The sequence below is a fragment of the Bidens hawaiensis genome, unplaced genomic scaffold, assembly GCF_021521415.1.
Source record: "Bidens hawaiensis isolate Kalapana, Puna unplaced genomic scaffold, B.hawaiensis_p1.1 tig00002355_1, whole genome shotgun sequence".
Lineage (NCBI taxonomy): Eukaryota > Viridiplantae > Streptophyta > Magnoliopsida > Asterales > Asteraceae > Bidens > Bidens hawaiensis.
The window spans coordinates 1,224,548-1,240,786 of record NW_027491128.1 but is presented as its reverse complement, the minus strand read 5'-3'; the positions used below and the strand labels follow the sequence as shown (position 1 = coordinate 1,240,786).

Sequence of the window (16,239 nt, the reverse complement as noted above, 5' to 3'; positions counted from 1 at the left end):
TAATATTGATGTCCGTGTTATATTGATTATTCATATAAACAAAAATATATATATCTAAAAAATTGCAATAAAAACTTACACCGGTTTAAAAACCGTTGTTTAAATTTGTATCATATACACCAGTTAATATTGACGCCCTTGTTATAATCTTAGAGTGCCAAAATTCATTAATTCCCCGCCATAATATTTACATTTCTCACCAAAAGCATTTTGAATTCATTATTGTATCCATCAAGTATAGATTCATCTGCTCGCGTTTACCTCCCATTTGCAGTCCACCTTTTCTTCAAACCCTAATCTAATCGGTAAGTTAATGATGATGCAATTAAAATTAATGTCTTGATGATCATCTTTAAACATATATTAGATATTTTATTATACATGTGAAACAGCATTAAATTAATAGAGTGCATTTTGCTTCCCTGAAGTCAACAGCCAAATGCATTTTGCAGCTCCAGCCCCACTTTCGCATTTAAGCTGCTTGCACTCACAACGTCTACAACTGATGTAGTTTGCAACCAGCCTCAATTTGCGTGTTAAGTTAAGTGAACGTTAAAAAGCCTACAAAATTGCATCTTTACGCCAGTTATGTTGTTTGTATATCATTTTATTTTTTCAATTATTAAACTTTTTGTTACTAGGGCGTGTAGTATTATGGCTATGCAAAAGGCATACTCTTTGCCCTTTTGGTGCTTCTTAGGTGCACATTCGCCTTTTAACTACCACAATTGAGATTGGTTTTTTACATCATATATGACATGCAAAGGGTATTTTTAAACATGTCAACCAAAAGTTAAGGATAAACACATAGTAAAAAATAGTTAAACGGTCAAGATAATTTACTTGGGCGTGCGTGAAAAATATTTTAAATGTGCGTATCTTTATCCGGATACAACACAGAAAATCAATTAGTTCTGGCAAGGTCATAGGTCATGTCAGAATCTTACTCCCATAACTTCCATCATTTAGCTCTAGGAAATGTTTCTCTAACACAGGCTTCAAGTCAGAATCATACTACCAGAAATTTCAATGTGTGCCATAACCTCCTGAAGAGTGAAGGCTACTTGTCCAACCCAACACCACAATCAAATCCCAGTAAAATCAGCATGAATCACAGTTAACAATACTCAAAAAGTTATATTTATTCATACCTCTTTTGCATCATGTAATGCCCCTTCTTAGTCAACCACTCATCAAAGGCTCATGGTACCTTTTAATGCAAAAAAGCTTGTGTTAGTTAATTCTTGCAGTTTCCAGGTAGAGATAACATAACAAAATCATGTTATTAAGTCTGACAATAACTTTTAAAAAATCCTCCATAAGTTCTGAACATCAACTAAATTACTTATGAATGAGCCAAAAGTGGAAAATCAAATATAGTATCAAATGAGTTGACATAAAATATTATCATTAAAAGAAATGGGTCATAGGTGTCAAAAGACACAAAAATGCATTTTTAATACTTAAACACCACCTAAACTCATCTTAATAAAATTACACAACTAACACTTAATAATTAGATAGCATAATCATATTTGACACTAATCATTGACAAAAAAATAAAAAATAAAAACAGCTTAATCCAGCAGGCCTAGTTTGATCCGTACCAAAACAGTGCCTATTTTCACCCGAACCTATTTCCACTTGTTACTCAGCCTACCCAACCCGTCTATTTTACCACCTCTATTACTGCTTTTGTTTTTAGAACTGTTATAATTGGCCTATAATAGGTGGAATGGGAGCGGTAGATATGGTCCAGATTCTTATAACCTAAGTGGCTAAGTTTAATCTGTTATACATCAAAATATATTTGGTTTCAATTTTTAAAACTAAAACTTTATTCGGGTTTTTGGGTTGACCCGAAACCCAGAAATCAAACCAAGAACCAACCCGAATTACTTCGATTCAGGTTAGTTTCTTCATGTGTTCAGGATATTTGTGTCAGGTTAGTTCGGGTTCGGGTACGGGATTTTTCGGGTTGAGTTTCAGATAAAGGTGACAGCCGGATTCTTTGAAAACACTTGTAGAACCAACATTTTTTTAATTTGTAAACTCCCTTTGACCAAATAACAAATTTGGACATTTGAAGATCAAAATTACTCACTTTAAAATTGAATATTTGAGAATCAAACAAATTTATGCTGATCGAAGAAGTGTAAACAAGCCAAGCTGCTCGAGTTACTTAAGATCGGCTGGCTATAAGCTCAAGTAGAGCCAAGTTTAAACGGCTTGAGCCTAAAAATAAGCTTGTTTAATAAAAAAGATAGAGCACTTATCGACCTCGAGCTAGTTCGCGAGTCTAAACGAGCATGTTATTTCTATAACTTTAATTTAATACATTAAATACATACTTATAGTTATAATTATAATAATAATAATTATTATTATTATTATACATAAAATTATGATAAAAACAACTATAATATAATATATTATTATCTCAGATTTTTAAATTATAACTAAAATACATATAAAAAAATAATAACTTATGTATATAAATTAACTAACATATAATAAATGAGCCGAGTTCAGGCTCCTGTAAATTACAGGAACCAAGCTCAAGTCTAGACGATGCCGTGCTTGGCTCGTATTGTAAACACCCATACATTCTTCCTCTATTTACTATTTAATTTCAAGTTTGTTACAGTTATTATCAAACTGGGGAAAATTTTTTAATCCTTAACACCACCCTACATCATTTTAATCAAATAACTCAACTAACACTTACAAAACTAAATTCTAATCATATTAGACGCTAATAATTAAAGCTTAACCCAGAAAGCCAATTTCAAGCCGTATTAAATGATTGTCAGTTTACCTGTAGGCTGTACTCAAAAAGTACCTCTTTGTTGAGACCCGCCAAATGCTATTTAGCAATTAAAAGGTAAAATTCATCCAAATCAAAATTTATCATCAGGCACAAATCCCCTCTGCAACATTTGATCATGATACCAAAATGCTGCATTCATATTCTCTTGTGACGCATGGCCATTAATCAACGACGTATAAGTAGTTCTATCAGGATCTACACCCTTATCAATCATTTTCCCATAAATCACATCCGCTTCACGCATCCTCCCATGTTTACAAAACCCATCAACAATCACATTATATGTAACAGCATTCGGTACCAACCCATGACTTTCCATTTTGTTGACCAAGTCAAACGCCTCATTCATTTGGTCTTTAATCAAAAACCCATGTATAAGTGTGTTAAACGTAATGTTATCAGGAGTAACACCACTAGAACCCACTTTATTCAAAAATGTAACCGCCTCTACGGGTAACCCAGACCTACAGTAGCCCTTAATAATCGTGTTACACGTCACGATTGTTGGTTCAATCCCATTACCAATCATCTCATCCCATATTTTTAACGCGTCTGCTACACGACCCTTGCTACAAAACCCGTTGATTAAAATACTGTACGTAATATTATTAGGAAAGATATGTTTAGATATCATATTATTCCATAACTCATTAGCTTTTTCCATATCACCTTCCCGACAAAAACCGTCAATCAAAGTATTATACGTCACAACGTCCGGTTTTAAGGTCCTCTGAACCATTGATTCAAATAAAGTGACAGCTTTATTCATGTTTCCTCTTTTGGAATATCCATTAATCAGTGTCGTGTACGTGTAAAAGCCTGGATGTACACCCCTTTCGGTCATCTCATAAAAAAGTTTATCAGCTTCGTGAATCATTTTATTTTTGCATAATCCGTTCAAAAGGGTGTTATACGTAACCACATCCAAAACACACCCGTGATCCACCATCTCATCACGCAACTTCATCGCCTCTGAAATCACACCGTGCCTGCATAACCCATTTATTAAAATAGTGTAAATAACATTATCGGGTACCAACCCGATACTTTTCATCTCCTTGAAATAACCTAAAGCCCGATCAAGTTTCAGGCCTTTTGAAAACAACCCGATAAGCAAGCTGTAAGTAACAAAATCCGGAACAATATTATTCTGCAACATATCATCTAAAACCCTTTCGGCTTCCAAAGCATTCCGTGTTCTACAACATTCAACTAATAACGTGTTGTATGTAGCCACATCCGGACTCAACCCGACTTTCACCATTTCCTTCACGATCTCCTTCCCACTTTCAAAACCCTTGTTTCTACAGACGCCTTTTAAAAGAGCATTATACGCATACACCCCCGGTTCGAGTCCATTAATTCGCATCAAACTCATAAGTTCAAAAGCCTCATGAACAAGACCGACAGCAGAATAAGCATTTGTACGTCACAATATCAGGCAAAACACCCTTGGCCTCACACTGAAGCAAAAAAGTCTTGACGTTATCAAACTTTTGGTCCTTGCAGATAGCATTAACCATGATATTCATCGTGTAATAGTTCAATTTCAGTCCGCTAGAAAGGGCTTCATGATACACCTCCCAAGCCAAATCCAGCCACCCGATTTTCACAAGCCCTCCAAGAAGGCTATTACATCCGTTTACCGAAACCAAAACGCCCTTCTTCCTGACCAGCTTAAACGCCTCTACGCCTTCCCTTATCTTCCTGGATTGCACATACGTTCGGAGGGTCTCCGGCTTTGAGAAAGTGCGTGGACCGCGGCGGCGAGTGAGAGCAGTGAGTGGATGAAGTTTAGAGCGAGGTGTGGGTGGTGGTGAATGATGTGGATGTATGAAGATGGGGTTAACTGAAATAGAAGGAATCGAGGGTACCGTGTTTCAAACGCATCAGAATCTTTTCAGTTAAGAAGGTTGTCTGGCCTGCCATTTGGGACGACTGGCTTGCGAGAGTGCAGAGAGAGAGACCAACTTAATATTGGGTACATATATTTTTTTTTCTCTATACAAATATTTACTCCAAAAATTTATTAGTAGTTTTTAACTTTATCATTAAACACACCAAACTAGTACTAGTAAGTAATATTGATGAACTCAATTTTCAAGTGCCTTATTGTCATTTGCTAATCGAAAAAATATAATCATTCAATTTACCTTAAATTTTGTGTTTTCAAAACATATCACTTTTAATGGGACGGAGTTAATACAAAAATACATCTCTTCTCCAAAAAAAAACCCTACAAAAATCCACCCCCCCCCCTTCAGTTAATATCATGCTTCGCAAAATCCAACCGAACCAATCGAGCATAAACTTTCCATGGCTCAGATTCGGCCAACACCCTACTCCGCAAAACCATTTCACGAGCACTTATTGATATCCAAGCTGCGCTTAAGCATAAGTCACGAGCACTTATGTGGGTCAAGCATGTATGGGTATCTAAAGTTTGCCCCAAGTCCAGGTCACAAGCACCTGTCGATTAACGAGCATTTCTCAAGGTTGAAGTTATGGCTAGGATGATGTCGAGCACAGGACTTGTACACGAGTACTTGTAGGGAGTTAAGAAAATACTCTGAGTCTTACTCCTTGTACCAAGGTTAGTCACGAGTACTTAATAAGCTACGAGCACATGTTGGAAGATATGTGTGTTTTGACTAAGTGTACGTGCTCGTGAACACTTGCTCACAAGAACCAAGCCTTTACACTCGAGTTAGTATATTTGGCTAAATCAGATATGCTCATGAAGATGAAGATATGTATGTGAGGAATATATAGTCGTAGTGATATATTCTAAGTATGGAAGTGCTCGAGAAAACCAAGATATACTCGAAGACCCTGAAGACAACATTGGTCAAAGGAACACATGCTTGTGAAGAAGAACATGTGCTCGGAGAACTTAACTTGTATTATTTTAATATTCTAATGTGTTAATTAGGGTTTCTATAAGCTTTTAAGGTTGCTATAAATAGAATAGGTGATGGATGGGACATGTGCGGAAACCTTGACAAACCTAGTTAGGGGTGAGCAGAATACCGAATTAACCGAACCGAAGCATTAACCTACGGTTTTTTTTCCTGAAAAACTAAATTTTCGGTTTCGGTTCGGTTACCCGTTTCTAAAATACCGGAAAAAACCAAACCGAACCGACCAGTTAACCAAACTGATTAACCGAACAGATGTATAACCAAATCAAACCGTATTGCTTCAGGACCCACTATGATATTTTAATTGTTTAGCCCAACTTTATGGTCTACAACTCTTTGTTTTATATTATTGCCCATTATCATGTAATATAATTTGACTTAAAAACATTTTTAACCTAATCCATTCGGTCGTTACTCTCCATCTCTCATACCCTCACCCTCTCAGCCTCTCTGCAAGCACACAGCAGCCACGCATCTGTCAGAGAGCCGGAGAGAACCATCTTTGTACGTCAGTTCCAGCCTTCCAGGTTAGGGTTGAACTTTTTTAACTAATCCATTCTGCCGAAGATTCTTTATAGATAACATTGTGTTACTTAAAAGGAAGGTATTTGATCCATTGAGGTGGTTCTTTATTTTTTTCTTTTTATTTGTTTGATTTGTTTAGTTTAATAAGAGGGTAAAAAATATGTTTTTGATGGGTATTTTTGCTCTTGTTTATAGTTTGTTGGGTTGGTGATAATGATGGTGTAAAAAGATAATATGATTTTTAATGGAGAAATTCAGTGTTTGATTAAATCTGAATTGAGTATGTTCTATTCTCTTTAAACTAATACAAAACTAGTATTCAGACCCGTCGTGTTGCGACGGGGTTGGTATAATGCTCTGTTTCGGCTGCATGCGTTAGTGTAAAGAGTGAAAAAGATATTCATGCTAGCCTATAGAGACGGAGCATAATTTGAGCTACTGATTGAAAATAGTAGTAAATGGACATAACTTTTTTCATTCAGATAATGAACTACTATCTAGTAGTTTTGTAGAGGTCAATTAAGTTTATACAAAAAGGATAGATAACTTACATATTGTTTTAGTCCTAAGACCCACCATCTTTTGCCATTTACAAAAAGTTAGTGTTTGTTTGGTGGTCGATAACATCATTTAGCTGCATTAAGTTAAGCTCCTAGTCAGTGATTTACAAAAAGCCACAAATGGAGACTGTCTTTATCTGGTCACTTAGAAATACCGCTTTCCTTTTTAGTCAGAAGTTTTCGGTCTTTTGCCTCCCTTGTCATTGTCTCTGGTCCCTGTTTTAATTGATATGTTTTAAGCTAAACAATACGTATTTTAAATTGATATTTGAAGGGTACGCAGTTATGGCCACTACCTATAGTTGGGTGTTGCCTCTTTAGTGACAGTTTCTTAGGATCAGGTGTCACAGGAGGCATCGATGTGAGTGTTTTGACCTTAGTTTGTAATGCAATAGGCTGACTGCTACCCATGTTTGTTGCCTTGGTGACGACAATTGATTTGTTAGACTGTACGAATATTTAGAAAGGCTTTAGTTGGCCAATGCGTGCAACATTTCTTGTGGTAAAACCTGTGGATTAGTGTTCCCACCTTCAATGACCATTTTTTTGCAGCTAATCTTCGGCATGTTAGCCATCGCATCATTGAATAAAACAACTTGAGTTGTTGTGGTGTCGTTTATGAGGGTCGCATTCACATAGTACATGTATTATATATGTAGCTGTTATTGGCATTTAGTATATAAAAATGTGTTTTCGGTTTTTTATTTATTCTTACCCAAACTTTGCCCCAATATCATTATGGTGCAAGCAGACGAATTCAACCGAGTTGTCTCCATGTGGGTGTAGCTTGCTTGAAAATTTGGAGCATTGGACAGTGTACCATGTTTGGTGGGCTTCAATGTCCTCTATGTGAGCAGTGCACTTGTAATTGGACTATCATGTTTGCATGTGTATTAGTTAAATTGCTGCAATCTGAACTTTTATGTATATAGGAAGTGTATGTGTCTCATACCTTGTTTCCTGTCAGTATTTGATGGATTGTGGCATTTCTTTCGAGTGGTGGAAGGGCTTTGAGCCTGGGTAGAGTTTTAGTTAAGTTAGTGGCAGTTGTTGGTTCAATAGTTGCTATTCAGTAAGTTTTTTTACCTGCTGATAATTTATGTTAGTTCAGGATATGGTGGATTAACATGGATGGTTTTTGCTTTTGTTGTTTCCAATTGTGCGACTGTTTGTTTTCACTTCAGTTGGTTAAATGTGTATTACAATATGTAAAGGTGATTTGTTTACCTTTGTAGAAAGTAGCCTATGTGGAGGTTATTAGGATCATGTCACCTTCAACTATGTTATCACTCGCAAGATGCTCCATATTTTTCCAAAAAGTTATTTCAACTTCGTTAGTCCTGTTAGAATTAAATTACTGCTTAAAATTACATTGATAATGATGTTGTTGTTCTGAGTTAGGCGCATTTGTTCTTATCATTCGTCTTGTATAAGGAACTTCTTTACTTTATCCACCTTGTTTGTGTGTTGGAAAAACTTTTTTTTTTCTAACCGTCCAATGTTGTGTGCAAGTTAAGAAAATTGGACATTTGTTTAGTACTTAGGAGGCGTATGTGACAGCAGGTATGGAAAGTAGGATTATGTGATGATTTTGCTAAACTATGCAAGTTTTATAAACATATAAACTTTTATTATGACATGATTCGGAGACTAAAAACTATATATCAAAATCAAAGAATTAAAATAGGCAAATAAACTGATGACAATTCTAAAGACCAACTCTTAAGACACGGTAACTTAAAAGAGTGAAAAGGTATTTGACAATTAACAGCCTCCACAACTTATATTAGTTGGATCATTAAGTTACATGTAAGCAATTGTCAATTTGGGGTCTATGATAGTATAAAACTCATAGTTGTGATTAATAAAGTTGTAGTAACATGTTTTTACCTGCAAGTGGCCTCGGGTACTCTATATGCATCTCAGTCGAAATGGTAAAGTATAAACTATTTGATCTCGGTTTTTTTGAACGGAAGAAATTTGTCCCATGATAATTTGAAATTGGGCCTATTTTTTTAAAATAAAAGTTGATTAATAGAATGTCATACATTTTGGTCTAGCATATTAAGAGCTAATGAAAAAAAACTTCCATTTAGAATGAAAGAATCTCATCCAAATAGACAACATTAAAAAGAAAATAAATATCTAAGCAAGATTGCAAAAGTCGCTAGGCGGACCCTAGGCGGCCGACTGGGGAGTTGGGTGTCCTCGGAGTACTCGAACATGGTAAATATAATGAAAATTAATTTTTGGATATTATATATATGTCGAATATCACAAATTTACTAATATTTATAACAAAATAGATAAAGATCAATATAAATAAGGGAAATACACCTTTAAATAATAAATTATTCTAAAAATTGTTAGTCATTAAGTAAAAAAATTGTATTTATTCTTTAATTTTAAAGAAATGCGAGTTATGTTTTATTTTTTTTAGCCAAAATCGGCTCAAGTTCACCGACTAGTTGCGATTCTGACTAAGATTGACCACCTTTAGTCAATTCTTAGTAACTAGGCTAAATTAAAGAAACTTGCCTCGACAATATACCTTGTAACGAGTACTCGGGAGTACTCGGCCTTGAAAACATACTTTTACAACATTGATCCAAGTTATAAAATATAGATGATATAACGAAATGAATCGTTTTTTTTCCAGTTTCACATATCACAAAACCGATTTCTAATTTGGTTTTTTGTGGTTTCGTGGACTATGAACACCCCTACATATACATGAAATTAGTCATTTTTGGTTCTGTCTAATCACAAAGACGACACTCGAAATTGTATGATTACTTTAGTTATGGATTATTCTATCCCTATACTAAACTTATTACATGGCATTTATCAAGATTAGTTTCATAATAAAATATTCATGAGATTCAAAGCAAAATGAAACAAAGCATTTCATCAAACACCCTGTGTGCACTAAATTTCAAAATATACCAAACAAATGGCAGCCAATGAAAGTACCAACAACGAACAACAGAAAACAAAATCTAAAGAACAAAATATAAGCCGAAGGATTAATAGCTGACATCAACAGACCTCCGATGATAGTAACTTCGATAAAGACCCGTCTGAAACTGTTATGAATTTGTTTTGGTCCAGAATGACGATGGTGGTCATGCAGTTGTGGGACCGGGGACGCGTGGTTTAGAAAGTAAAACGGCTGGTAGAATGAGACAAATAGAAACACGTGTGAGGGCATCATAAACACGTGGAGCACAACAAACTCAACAGAAAAATGTACAACCTTCACAACAAGCCTTACAACACATTAAACACGATTTAGATGAAATAATGAATTTGAGAGTGATTGCCATTTTGCAAAATGTAATATATATATATATATATATGAATGGCCAACTGACCAAGTGGTACATTTTTGGATATAGCCCATATAGAGTAGACTAGTTATACAAGTTTACTTAGGCAGATGCAAACATATGGTTAGATATTACACATATTTTAGTTATTATGTACAACGCAGATACAAAAAGTTTTGATTGGAGATTTAAATAAATAAGTAAATTAATACTATGCTAGGGGTGTGCAATATCAGGTGACCCGAAACCCGGCCTGGTAAAACCCGAAAACCGGCCTATATGTATGCTAGCCGGGGTCCCCGTCGGTTTCATATATCAAATAAATTCGGTCTCAGGTCAATTTTTGGTCGTTGACCGAATAACACCGATTTTTTAAAAACCGACCTGATTAGCTTCTTCAAGTCTCCATCACCCATGGGATTACTGTGTTGCAAAGCATCATTCCCCTCTTTCTCCAAAACGGCCTCTTCATCCTCATCATCTTCATGCAACTATGATATCCGAATCACATTTTCACCATCATCTGAATTTCTTCACATGACCAACTTCGATCAAAGAAGGCAACTTCATTTCTCTATCTAGTCTTCCTCACGTCACTCTTATTTTTAAGTGAAATCAAATTAAAATACTCATTACAGTGGAAAATTGGGCTCTATAAGGGTAAGTGTAACAAGCGAGAAAATGGACGACATATGGAGGGGGACACCGCCCCCTCGGCTACAAATGGGAGAAATGTAGGGGGCGAGGTGTTTTTGTCTCCTGTTGTGTTTGTTGTTTATTATTATAATTGTATGTATGTGATATATATATATATATATTGTCACACCCCAACCTAAGGCAGAAATGTCGTGAACTGATTAATCACAGCTCACAATGTAATATCATGCAATATCATATGACAATATCTTTTTAATTATTTTTAAATAATCAAAAAATCATCCAAGTACATCAAGTTCGAGTAAATTACAAAAACACACCAAATTTAATTTAACCATTTCAAAATTTTTTTTTTTACATAAATAGTCTTTTATTGATTTATTCATAAGGTCTTGCTAATTGTCTCTTCAACTAGCCTCACACCAACTGATAACCTACATATGCGTAGAAAATAACATAGTTTTGTCAGCACATGTTTGAGTGAGAAAATCATCAGATTTGTTACAATAGTAAACAAAACAAAAGGCAAAACTGTTATTGTGAATGTAAAACAATCAAATCAGGAGTAAATAAAAGCGTCAGTTGACCAAGCCTTACAGACTAAGGCTACTATGACAGTCGTATGATCATACTATAATGAGAATATGTTGGACCCCTCCGAATTGCTAGAATCAAGTTATCAAGTAACCGTTAGTCATTTAACTAAATACACGCACAATATATGATAGTTTGCTGGTGTATATAATATAATACATAAATATTGTAAGTACACATGCATCCCTCAAAATATGTTTGAAAACAGTAAATAAAAAGGGGAATGATTTCTCACCTTATCACTTAAAACGAGATTAGAAAATAATAAGAATAACGAAGAACCAAACTTTAACGCGCTGATTGAGATAAAACAAACAGACCTAAAACTTATAAATAATAAACTAGAATTATAACCGAGTATACAGCCACTGGAATCAATCCCAATGGACTTATAAAACTCCAGTTTTGAGATTTTTAAGGTTTAAGCGAGCCGGTACAGACCAAAATCCGAACAGCGATTCAGAAGTCGGGTTTTGTTCAGTAGACTCAAATTTTTATTTTGAACAAAAAAGTCTTCTGAACCGAAAGCTAATTCCGACCAGAAGATGGAGATATTGACAAGTCAAATAAACTTGACTAAAACACCCTTAACGGGCCAGGTTCAAATTGACCACCGAAACTCTCTCAATCAGTGAAATTGATTAAGGAATTTTGTTTATTGAATAAAAACCTAAAAGATTACAGAAGACAACTTACCCAAACGAGAAGAGGAACTAAGAGGAAATCAAGGTCAATGATGACTTGAACTTCAAAGCTAACAAGCCTTGAACAAACTTGTTAAATTGATGGAATTAGGACAGTTGAAGGAGGGAATTCGTGTGAGAGAGCTTGATGACGGCTGCGATAAGTGTTTAAGGGTTTAGGGGAATATTATGATGAATAATACAGAGGTTAAAAGGCTAGTTAAACAATTAATCGGTTATGGAAACCGAATCAGGCATTAATGACCAAAATCGGCCCTTTTGATTAATATAATCTTAGGGAATTAGTGGGAAATGAAACTAGACATCATACTAAACTAAATTACTTTTCTTGGGGCTCAAAATTCATGATTCAGTCTTGATTAGTAAAGATTTAGCACTATAAACGAATTAAGGATCCAAAATAGAAACCAAAATTGTGAAGGTACCTGGTCGCGCCGCGCGGGCAGGTTTGGCATTCCTCTGTGTAGTGGAAGGGTTACAAAATTGGGCGACTCGCGACATGTGGGGCCCTAGTTAGCAAATAGTAGGTTAATGTTTTAGGGGTGCAATGGTGTTGTAGCCACTCCATCGCCTTTAATCTTTTTTTATTATTTTGTTTTTATAGTTAGATTAAACAAGTAAAAACCCATGAATTTAAAAAAAATTATTAATTTAATTAAATAAAAATAAAAAGACATTAAAATAAAAATAAAAACAAACCAAAAATAAAAAGAAACTACATATAAATATAACTAACTTAAGACTCGTCTTCGTTCTCATCCTCGTATTCGTCCTCATCCTCGTATTTGTCCTCGTCTTTGTATTAGTTGTAACAACTCGGATTTTTCATTTAATATTTTGTATCCATTACTCGACTTGTTTTTATGTTCGGAAAATGTTATCAATAAAATATTGCGTCTATCGAATTAGTATTATTTGTTTATTTTATATATTTAATATATCATAATAACTTTGATTTATATACATTTTTAACCCTCATCAATACTTTAATCTCATGATGTGTCCATTCCTATAGTTAAAGGACCAAACTGCAAAATCTGCTACATTATTATATTATAACCCTTTTACCCGTAAACCAAACCCGTATCCATGATCCATTAGCAAACTCGGACCCAATTAGGTAGCTTGAGCCACAATTGTCGTCGTAAACATGGAAATTGAATCATGTATATTGTTATACATGCCATAAAGAGCTCACCGACGTCTACAATTAGGAAAGCAAGATCGTTTGTGATACGTATTGATTATTATTCTAAACCGTCTTAACCTAAATTGTGCATTATACGTCTAAAGGTTGTTATATTTCAATTAATCCCGTCTGCACCATCCTTTACCCGTCGCCATCAAAACCTCCTTAACGAATTAGATTATAATCAATTCGTGATCGTTGTTCTTGACCTGGTTCTGCCGTCTGCTATATCATTCAAATTAACTATCCATTTAACTTTGTATATGGTAATTAAGTATGTGTTCCTGTTCATTATTTAGTGTTCTTCAATAACCCTAAGTCTAATCGGCCAAACGTGTAACATACTGTCCGATTGGATTTATAGGGTTCATAATACTAGTTGGGTATGCGTCTGTGTGTTTATATTCAACATGTTTATAGTTTATAACAACTAACACACCAGCTCGCATGGCTGGTGTGTGTGTGTGTTAAGGTTCTAAGTGGTCGGGGGCGTGAGTTCGAGTCACGCCCAACCCGTTTTGCCTCTTTTTATTTTGGAAACCTATTTTTATGTATTATAATAATTCTTATAATCAATTAAATTATATTATAAATATCATAAAATCAATAATTAATTGTTATTTTAATAAAACTGACATATTAATTAGGCGTTTTTCCGAAACCTTTGTTAAAACCATATATTATACATATATTTATATAGATAGGTATATATATATATATATATATATATATATATATATATATATATATAATAAGTATTAATTTGTTAAAGGATTTAATATTAAAGATTTAAAAGGGTTTTTAATTTAAAATATATAATTAAAATATATCATGTTATTTAACATATTAAAAGATATTATAAGTACAAGTATTTATAAACATCTATATTTTATATAAATTTTATTATTTATCATTTACAATATTAGTTTAAAAGTAATCTTTATTAATAAATAAAAAATTAAATTAAATTATTTTAATCACATAAATAACCGTTCATATCTCAAATCTTTGTTAGTCCATTTATTAACTTGTAGTATTCTTCGATTATTACTTATGCTTAGGATTTGTGACGGGTGGCCCGTTGGACAACCCTTAAGTTCTTAAAGACATTAATAATCTTATATATTATTGGTTTATATTGTGGAATTGGATGACTACGTTTAAATGATATTTCAAGTATAAAAGACGTAAAAGACGTGGATGTGATGCTTTGGAAGGAAGCTAGTTGAAACGGGGAGGTCGGATGACGAAAGATGGAAAAAAGAACAAGAGAAAAATGAAGTCAAGAAAGACCCCATCGTAGCTTACGGTATCCACCGTAAGCTACGGTGGACCCTGAAGCTCATCCTGCTGTCGTAAGGTAGATTTCACCCACCGTGGCTTTTTGGAAGCCACCGTAAGCTACGGTGGCCACCCACCGTGGCTTTTTGGAAGCCATCGTAAGCTACGGTGGCCACCGTAGCTTACGGTGGGCCCGATGCTGAAGTTGTAATAGTCATTTAAAATACGTTTTTTTGGACGGCTTTTCATTATCTCTTCATTATCTTTCAATTGAGGACTACTTAGAGGCAATTTTCAGGTGCCATAGATCAATTGTGAGTTGTGTAATCATTGGAGACTTGTTTTTGATTTGTATGCATACTATAATCGAAGGGATGATGAACTGAATCATACTCGGCTAATTCTCTTTGTGTTTTCTCTCGGATTGTAAGGTTTCATTTTGAATATTGATTGAATGTTTAATTGATTTCTGGGATAGTAGTTTATTGATTTCATTACTATGGTGTAATTGTATTGATTGCTAAAGTGTTAGTTTGTTGATTTCGTCTTCTTGATCATCAGTTCTTAGTGCCATAGGCAATTGAGATTAATCGGGTTAGGTTCGGGGTTGAATAATCTAATTGGTTTTTAGGTGATTGCGCTGCGTTTTGTAATCCAAGACTTAGTCTCCATTTATCACAATCTTAAACATGAACTATGTCTTTATAGTTCATCTCAGATTAAACATTTACTTTAACATTCATAGAAACCTGAAACCGAGGGAAGACATATTTTCACATCTTGATTTAAAACTCGTTAAATTGTTTTTAGTTCTTTTTGTTAATCAAACCAAACAATCAAATCTTTGAATTTATTTTCTACACTTAGTTTAATATAGTTAAATTACAAAGCTACTTAGTAACACATTTTTCACAAACTCCTTGTCTTCGATACTCACTTATGGCTATCTATTTAGTGTGATTGGTTTATATTTGAGTGAGTCTTCGACTTCACGTCAAATTTTGGCATTGTTGCCGGGGGAGTAGTGCGCAATGTGTGTAAGTTTTATAGCTTTTGTTTGTTATTTTTGGGTTTACACTGGTTGTGTTAGTGTTTTAGATACTTACAGTTGTATGCATACTAGAGGCTCTAACAAGTCATCACCACTAGCTTTTGATCCCGAGTTTGAACGAACGCTTAGACGAAACCGAGTCTTACTTCGGGAGAACAAACTTCTTGGTTCTCCGACTGCATTGGACAATACACCGGATTCACCAAATCCCACTACGGGTCAATCATTGCCAACCACACCTCCATCAAATCCACCTCCACCAATTTCTACTCTCATACCTACTTCATCAAGTGAAGTGAAACCAACCAACACAACTGTGCCCACTGTCGATCAATATACATACCCAACTTCATCGACATTACCACCTATGTCCCAACTCTTTCCTACTTTTGGTCAATCATCATCTCAACAATACCAACCACTTCCATACAACCAAGAACCACCTATAGTGCATACCACTCCGATTTTTCAACAACCACAATCAAGTTTCCAATATCAACCACCGCCTTTTATGCAATCTTTGAAAACACAAAGTGATGGTTATGGTGATGGGTTTGAAAGGGAGTTCGAGGGTTGTACAGAGGAAGGTTATTACACA

At 34.7% G+C, this 16,239-nt stretch overlaps 1 pseudogene across 1 annotated transcript; it reads right to left on the bottom strand.

Moving 5' to 3' along the window:
- Positions 1-857: 857 nt before the first annotated feature.
- On the bottom strand, positions 858-14,747 carry LOC143619029 (uncharacterized; annotated as a pseudogene). The gene is made up of 5 exons (XR_013151133.1): positions 14,685-14,747; positions 10,550-10,656; positions 9,885-10,105; positions 2,819-4,679; positions 858-1,210 (listed from the first exon to the last, which is right to left on the bottom strand). The product of XR_013151133.1 is annotated as an uncharacterized LOC143619029 (transcript).
- Positions 14,748-16,239: the final 1,492 nt, after the last annotated feature.